This window comes from Sciurus carolinensis, chromosome 3 (genome assembly GCF_902686445.1).
Source record: "Sciurus carolinensis chromosome 3, mSciCar1.2, whole genome shotgun sequence".
NCBI lineage: Eukaryota > Metazoa > Chordata > Mammalia > Rodentia > Sciuridae > Sciurus > Sciurus carolinensis.
The window spans coordinates 59,296,629-59,303,342 of NC_062215.1; the positions used below are offsets into that span (position 1 = coordinate 59,296,629).

The 6,714-nt window shown below is 37.7% G+C and overlaps 1 pseudogene; it reads left to right on the plus strand.

The window, feature by feature from the left end:
* Positions 1 to 1,524: 1,524 nt before the first annotated feature.
* Positions 1,525 to 2,451, plus strand: LOC124979818 (olfactory receptor 1A1-like; annotated as a pseudogene).
* The last annotated feature ends 4,263 nt before the right edge of the window (positions 2,452 to 6,714 follow it).

The window sequence follows — 6,714 nt, forward strand, 5'->3', positions numbered from 1 at the left end:
GTCAATGGAACAATTCCACACTTCCAAGTTAGTCTTTCCACTAACAAATCTTTCTGTCCTTTAGAACTTAGTCAAAAACCCCCAAAATTCTCTCTGTTCCTTATCATATATAATAAAATTAGTCTGTGATGCTAGCTTCTCCATTAAATTATCAGGCACTTGAGAGCAGGGACTATGCCTGAAACAGTGAATGAATGAATGAATAAACTGTATTTGTCATGTATTCATGACAATAAATAAGGTCTAACAAAGACTCTAGACCATGGAATATGAGATTTAATTATGAAATGACTGAGTCCTGGGTGTTTATGGTGTGTTGATAGGGAAGATGAGCACTTCTTTTTTTTATTGTAAACAAATGGGATACATGTGTTGTTTCTCTATTTGTACATGGAGTCAAGGCATACCATTTGTGTAATCATAAATTTACATAGGGTAATGTTGTTTGATTCATTCTGTTATTATTTTTTCCCTTCCCCCGACCCCTCCCACCCCTATTTTCCCTCTATACAGTCCTTCCTTCCTCCATTCTTACCACCCTCCTTAACCCTAATCCTAAAACTAACCCTAACCCTAACGCTAACCCCTCCCATCCCCCATTATATGTCCTCATCCACTTATCAGCGAGATCATTCATCCTTTAGTTTTTAGAGATTGGCTTATCTCACTTAGCATGATATTCTGCAATTTCATCCATTTGCCTGCAAATGCCATAATTTTATCATTCTTCATTGCGAAGTAATATTCCATTGTATATATATGCCACAGTTTCTTTATCCATTCATCAACTGAAGGACATCTAGGTTGGTTCCACAATCTGGCTATGGTGAATTGAGCAGCTATGAACATTGATGTGGCTGTATCTCTGTAGTATGCTGATTTTAAGTCCTTTGGGTATAGGCCAAGGAGTGGGATAGCTGGGTCAAATGGTGGTTCCATTCCAAGCTTTCTGAGGAATCTCCATACTGCTTTCCAGAGTGGCTGCACTAATTTGCAACTCCACAAGCAATGTATCAGTTTACCTTTTTCCCCACATCCTTGCTTGTGTTCTTGATAATCGCCATTCTAATTGGGGTGAGATGGAATCTTAGGGTAGTTTTGATTTGCATTTCTCTTATTACTAGAGATGTTGAACATGTTTTCATATATCTGTTAATTACTTGTACATCTTCTTCTGTGAAGTGTCTGTTCATTTGCTTAGACCATTTGTTGATTGGATTATTTGTATTCTTGGTGTAGAGTTTTTTGAGTTCTTTATATATTCTGGAAATTAGCGCTCTAGAAGATGAGCACTTCTGATTCACACATTGTTCACTTCTCACACATGAGTGTCTGACTGAGTGTTGGTTAGTTCCATAGATCAACAGGAATATTTCCCCAAACTTTGAGTATATCTGGGTTTTAAAATGGCAGGCATTAAGAAAGCTGATCACTTGAGTCACAAGTGTTGCATAGGGAAGATCATAATTCACCATAATGACACTAATGATTTTGGACTCTTCTATCTTTCATGTTGAAGGAGTCATGAGAGGAGAAAACCAGTCTTCCACCAGGGAGTTCATCCTCTTAGGAGTCACGGGTCAGCAGGAGCAGGAGGATTTCTTCATCCTCTTGCTGTTCATTTACCCATTCAAAGTGGCAGGAAACTTACTCATCATCCTCGCCATTCTCTCTGACAGTCGCCTCCACAATCCCATGTATTTCCTCCTTGCCAATCTCTCCCTTGTCGACATCTTCTTCTCCTCTGTAACCATCACTAAGATGCTGGCCAACCATCTCCTGGGCAGCAAAACCATCTCCTTTTGTGGGATGCCTGACACAGATGTATATTATGATAGCCTTGGCCAACACAGACAGCTACATGCTGGCAGCAATGGCATATGATCGAGCAGTAGCCATCAGCTGCCCTCTTCAATATACAACCATCATAAGCCTGCGGTCTTGCATCCTGCTGGTGGTTGCATGGTGGGTTATTGGAAATGCCAATGCCCTTCCTCACACTCTGCTCACAGCTAGTCTGTCCTTCTGTGGCAACAAGGAGGTGGCCAACTTCTACTGTGACATTTCCCCCTTGCTCAAGCTGTCCTGTTCTGACACACACTTGAACGTGAAGATGATGTACCCAGGGGTTGGTGTTTTCTCGGTGCCATTACTAGGCATCATTGTCTCCTATGCTGGTGTCTTTTCCACAGTCCTCCACATTCCATCCACTAAGGGTGTACACAAACCTTCTCCACCTGTGGCTCTTGCCTCACAGTTGTTTCTCTGTACTATGGGACAGTCATGGGCATGTATTTCCAACCTCTGGCCAGTTACATCCTAAAGGATGCTGTGATTGCTGTGATGTACATGACCGTGACCCCAATGTTAAATCCCTTCATCTACAGTCTGGGAAACCGAGACATGAAGGCTGCTCTCAAGAAACTCTTCCACAGTAGAAGCTCTTCATAAGCAATGTGAGGTCATACACTGGATACCGTGCTCACCACTGGGAGGAACTTGGAATTCCAGCTCCATTGTCCTACCCTACAAGAAGCTGCCTCTGAGCTTTACAGCCCCAAATTCCTAGTCTCCAAAATCTTATAACCATTTAGTGAAAAAGTTTATGGAAATTATCACTTGACCACATTTCTGTTCCTGTTGGCAAATCAGTAAGACAAGGTATAGGGTTCACGTACCCCTATGCAACTCACTGGCAGAGTAAAGTTGGGAAAATATTTGAACCTTGGCTTCTACATCTACATTTTGAAACAATAATATCTGCCTTGAAGGCATCACAGTGTGGTCACAATAGCTCATACTTTGAAGACTAAAAGTCAGCATTTTTATTTGACAGTTATGCTTCATCCTGCCTACTAGGCTTTCTAACCTCTGAGGGCAGGAGCTGTGTTCACACATGACTATCCTCACAGTCTTGGTCATATAAAGTACATCCAGTAAACCCTGGCAGAGGTGGAATGGGTGAATGACAATAATGTCTCCAATATGCAATCTGATAATGATTAGAGATAACCAGAGTGGACATGATTTATCCATCCTTAAAATATTTAAGAAATCTAGAAATATATTTTTTGCTTCCTTCATATTTATTAAAATAGACTGTCTTTAAGATCATTGGACTCCCTAAAATTTTACTAAAATGACAGTAATGTAGGTTTTTCATTGTTTAAAGTAATAATGATTCTGACTTAATAAATAAAATCAAACACTAATATAATTTATTCTGACGTGAAGTAAAGTTATAATGATCAATATCTTAGGTGCTATATAATAAATGAAGGAAAAGAGCACTGACGATAATGATGTGACTGGTTTTCTCCTGAGTGGCCCAGGGAAGGTGAGGCATGATTCTGGCCACTGAGTCTGATTATATTTATAGCTCCAAAACAGAGATAACCCAGCTCATCACTAAGTACCCACTAAGGAACCCCACAGTATATGACTTATTTTACTTATGAGAAAATCATAAAACTTTCTCAAATCATTAATGACTTATAAATGATTCTTTATCAATCTCATATTTCCAAACAAAATACTGTTCTTAAAAGATGGAGTGAGTATATCTTAGAATAGTACACAGGTTGTTTTATTATTCACTCATTTTAACTGCCAGGTAAAACATAAAATTATTATCTTCTATAGATTATTCATATTGCCAAGAATTTGTCCATAAATGTTCAAAGATGATGGTATTCACATTTTAGTGTCTCCAGTGACCCTAAAACACCAAGATGGGAACTATCACAATTATCTCCTTTGAAACCAAAAAGGATTTGATTATGACTTAATATAAAGTTGTGTGAATGAATGATCACAGGATGCAGTAAATAAAGGTATTTTATTTAGGGTATTTTCAAGGTGAAGGAATAAATACGTCACATAAACATATTGTCTATCTCTCCCTGCCTAAATGTGGAGGTTTGGGGTCTGTCTTGTTCCCTGCTCTACTTTACCACTTAGAACAGTGTGACACATGGTAACTGCTTAATAAAATTGTGTTAAATGAATAAGTGAATCATTCACTGTTATGTTTAAATAATGAACATAAGGTTAATTTTTCTGCCATGGGTATAACTCATTAAGGTCAAATGGAATATCTCAAATATTTAACATAGAGAAATACTAAGTTTCCAAAGAACACTACAAAAGAAAAGATGACAAAATGTATATTCTTAGAAGTCCAAACATCTAACTGCTGAAATCAAATTCACATTATTCCTCTGTATTAAGTTAGATGAGGGAACTGACCTTCCCTACTTTATTTCCTACAATAATCCTAAGAATTTATGTGTATATTTATAACTTTCATTGCAAATAAAAACTATTGCCCCACTCTGTCAAGTTATCATCCTAGCCATCTCCCTTCAATTCTGTCAAGAATGCTGTCCTGAAGTAATATTGACACAGTAATTTAAATTACTTCATGTAAACCCAAGGATTGACTAAGTTTGGAAAAGACTCTATAGCTGATATGTCAATGAAGTTTACTTAGGATGGTTCAGGAAATAGAAATCACACCTGGTGTATTTAAACCAAGAACACTGAATACAAAGATCCAACACAAAGGTGTATTCTGAAAGAGAATAACAGAAGGGAAAAGAATGCTGAGCTCACCCAGCAATTATTGAGTGTGGACAAATTTGCTTCCTCTAGGACCAGGGGAATAAAAGGGGAAAGATGGTGGTGGTCATCAGAACACAGGGACATGGAGGAGGGATGACCACATATCTGACACTCTAATCTCTGAGAGCTACTCAGCTGCCCCACAGTCTTCACTTGGACAGGTGATTTAGAGTTTTCAGGGTTCTAAATCCTCAACAGCACTTTTTCAGGGCAAGAGGAGCTGATAGAGTTGCTACTAATTTCATCTGTTGGGCATGGAAATACTAAGAGGCATCCCACACATAGTTCCAGGCAGTCCTCGTTGCACTCCATCATATGACAGCCATGTGATGTCCTTGGTCATTGGGGTCAATCACCCTCACCAACAGATAAATCTCTTTTTTTTTCTGAGTGGTCAACAGAGACATAATACAATTTGGTTGAATCTTGGCAATAAAATATTAAATTTTAAAACTGCAAATTCTGAAGGATTATTATTGATACCCTTTTATAAGGCTGTAAGCAATGAAAACAACCAAAAATGCATTCTTTTCAAGAGTATACATATATGACATAAAAGTGCATTATAAACAAATGACCACAGGGCACAGATGAGAGGAAGTTCGAGAGGAGAAAGTCAGGTGAGTGAAACTTTGGGTACCATAGGTTTAGATGAAGACTATGACCCCAGTCCTAATTTTCAGGTTTGGTGGTGAGTTCTAGAGTGTTTATCCAATTATGATAGATAGAAAGATGACAGAGAGATAAAAGCTCTGCATGAAACAATGATACTCGTCTTATATCAAGGATTGGGTGAGACAGAAAAGTAAGGGAAGATGGAGAAGTGATGAGACAGGAGTTTAATTAGACATCTCTAAAAGCATTCTGCAGGATTTCAAAGTACTTCTGTGGCATAAATGAAATAACTCTCCTTTACAGAGAAGAGTCATATCTTTGAAATATGAAATTAATTAGTCCATGTCTTTCAATAAAAAAGATGTAGGATGTAGAATTGACCATGCCATTTGGTCATACAGAGAATGACATCTTGTCATTTTCAAGAGCATGGATGGGCCTAAAGAACATTTTGGGAAGTGACAAAACACCACATGATCTCACACATATATGGAAGGAAGATATAAACCAATGATCTAGATGCAGAGATAATGCGGAAATGGAAACAATTGAATGTAGTCATTTTTGTGATAGCAGCAAGTACACAGATGTTCAGGGTTTTGAGGTTGAGCCACTGACAGGAAATGGATGTCTTTAATGACAATAGTAAACAAGACAGGAATTTAGGACATATTTGTTCCATCTGGGGTGTGTTTTAAGGATTCCTGTGACTCTTGTGGAGATGTTGCATTAAATAGTAGAAAGAACAGTTGAAGATTTGGAGAAAAAAATTTAAAAAGCATGAATCATAGTGGAGTTGATAAATTATGGATATATATGTGGGATGGAGAGAGGCTGGTTAATGGGGACTAAGCTGCAGTTACATGGAGCAAGAACTTTGGGTGAGCTATTGCACATGAGAGTGATATAGATCACAATTATTACTGTACATTTCAAAAAGCTAGTAGAGATGATTTCGAACTTTTATGATAAAGAAATGATAAACATCTACAACTTTACTAAATGTATTTGTTGGTTCCAAGAGTTTTTTGGTGGAATCTTCAGATTAAGTCATCTGCAAACAGGGACAATTTAAATTCTTTTCCTGTTTGGATGGTCTTAACTCCTTTCTCTTGCCTAACTCTGGCCAAGGATTTCAGTTACTATGTTCAATGAGAGTAGTGAAAGAAGACCTCTTGTCTCTACTTCAGACTTAGAAGATACTCTTTCAGCATCTCCACATTAAGCACAATGTTCTACAAACCTTTATTGTGATAAGGCATGTCCCTTCTACACCTAATTTGTTGAGAGTTTAAATCCTGACAGGATGTTGAATTTTATCAAATTTATCAATCTATTGGAGTGTAGTTTTATTTCTATTACTATAATCATTAGCACATTTAATTGTTCAAGATAATGGGTTTCATGGTGTTTTCATACATATATATAACATGCTTGTAATATCCTCTGATCATATCCAGTCTCCCTTCTACTTTT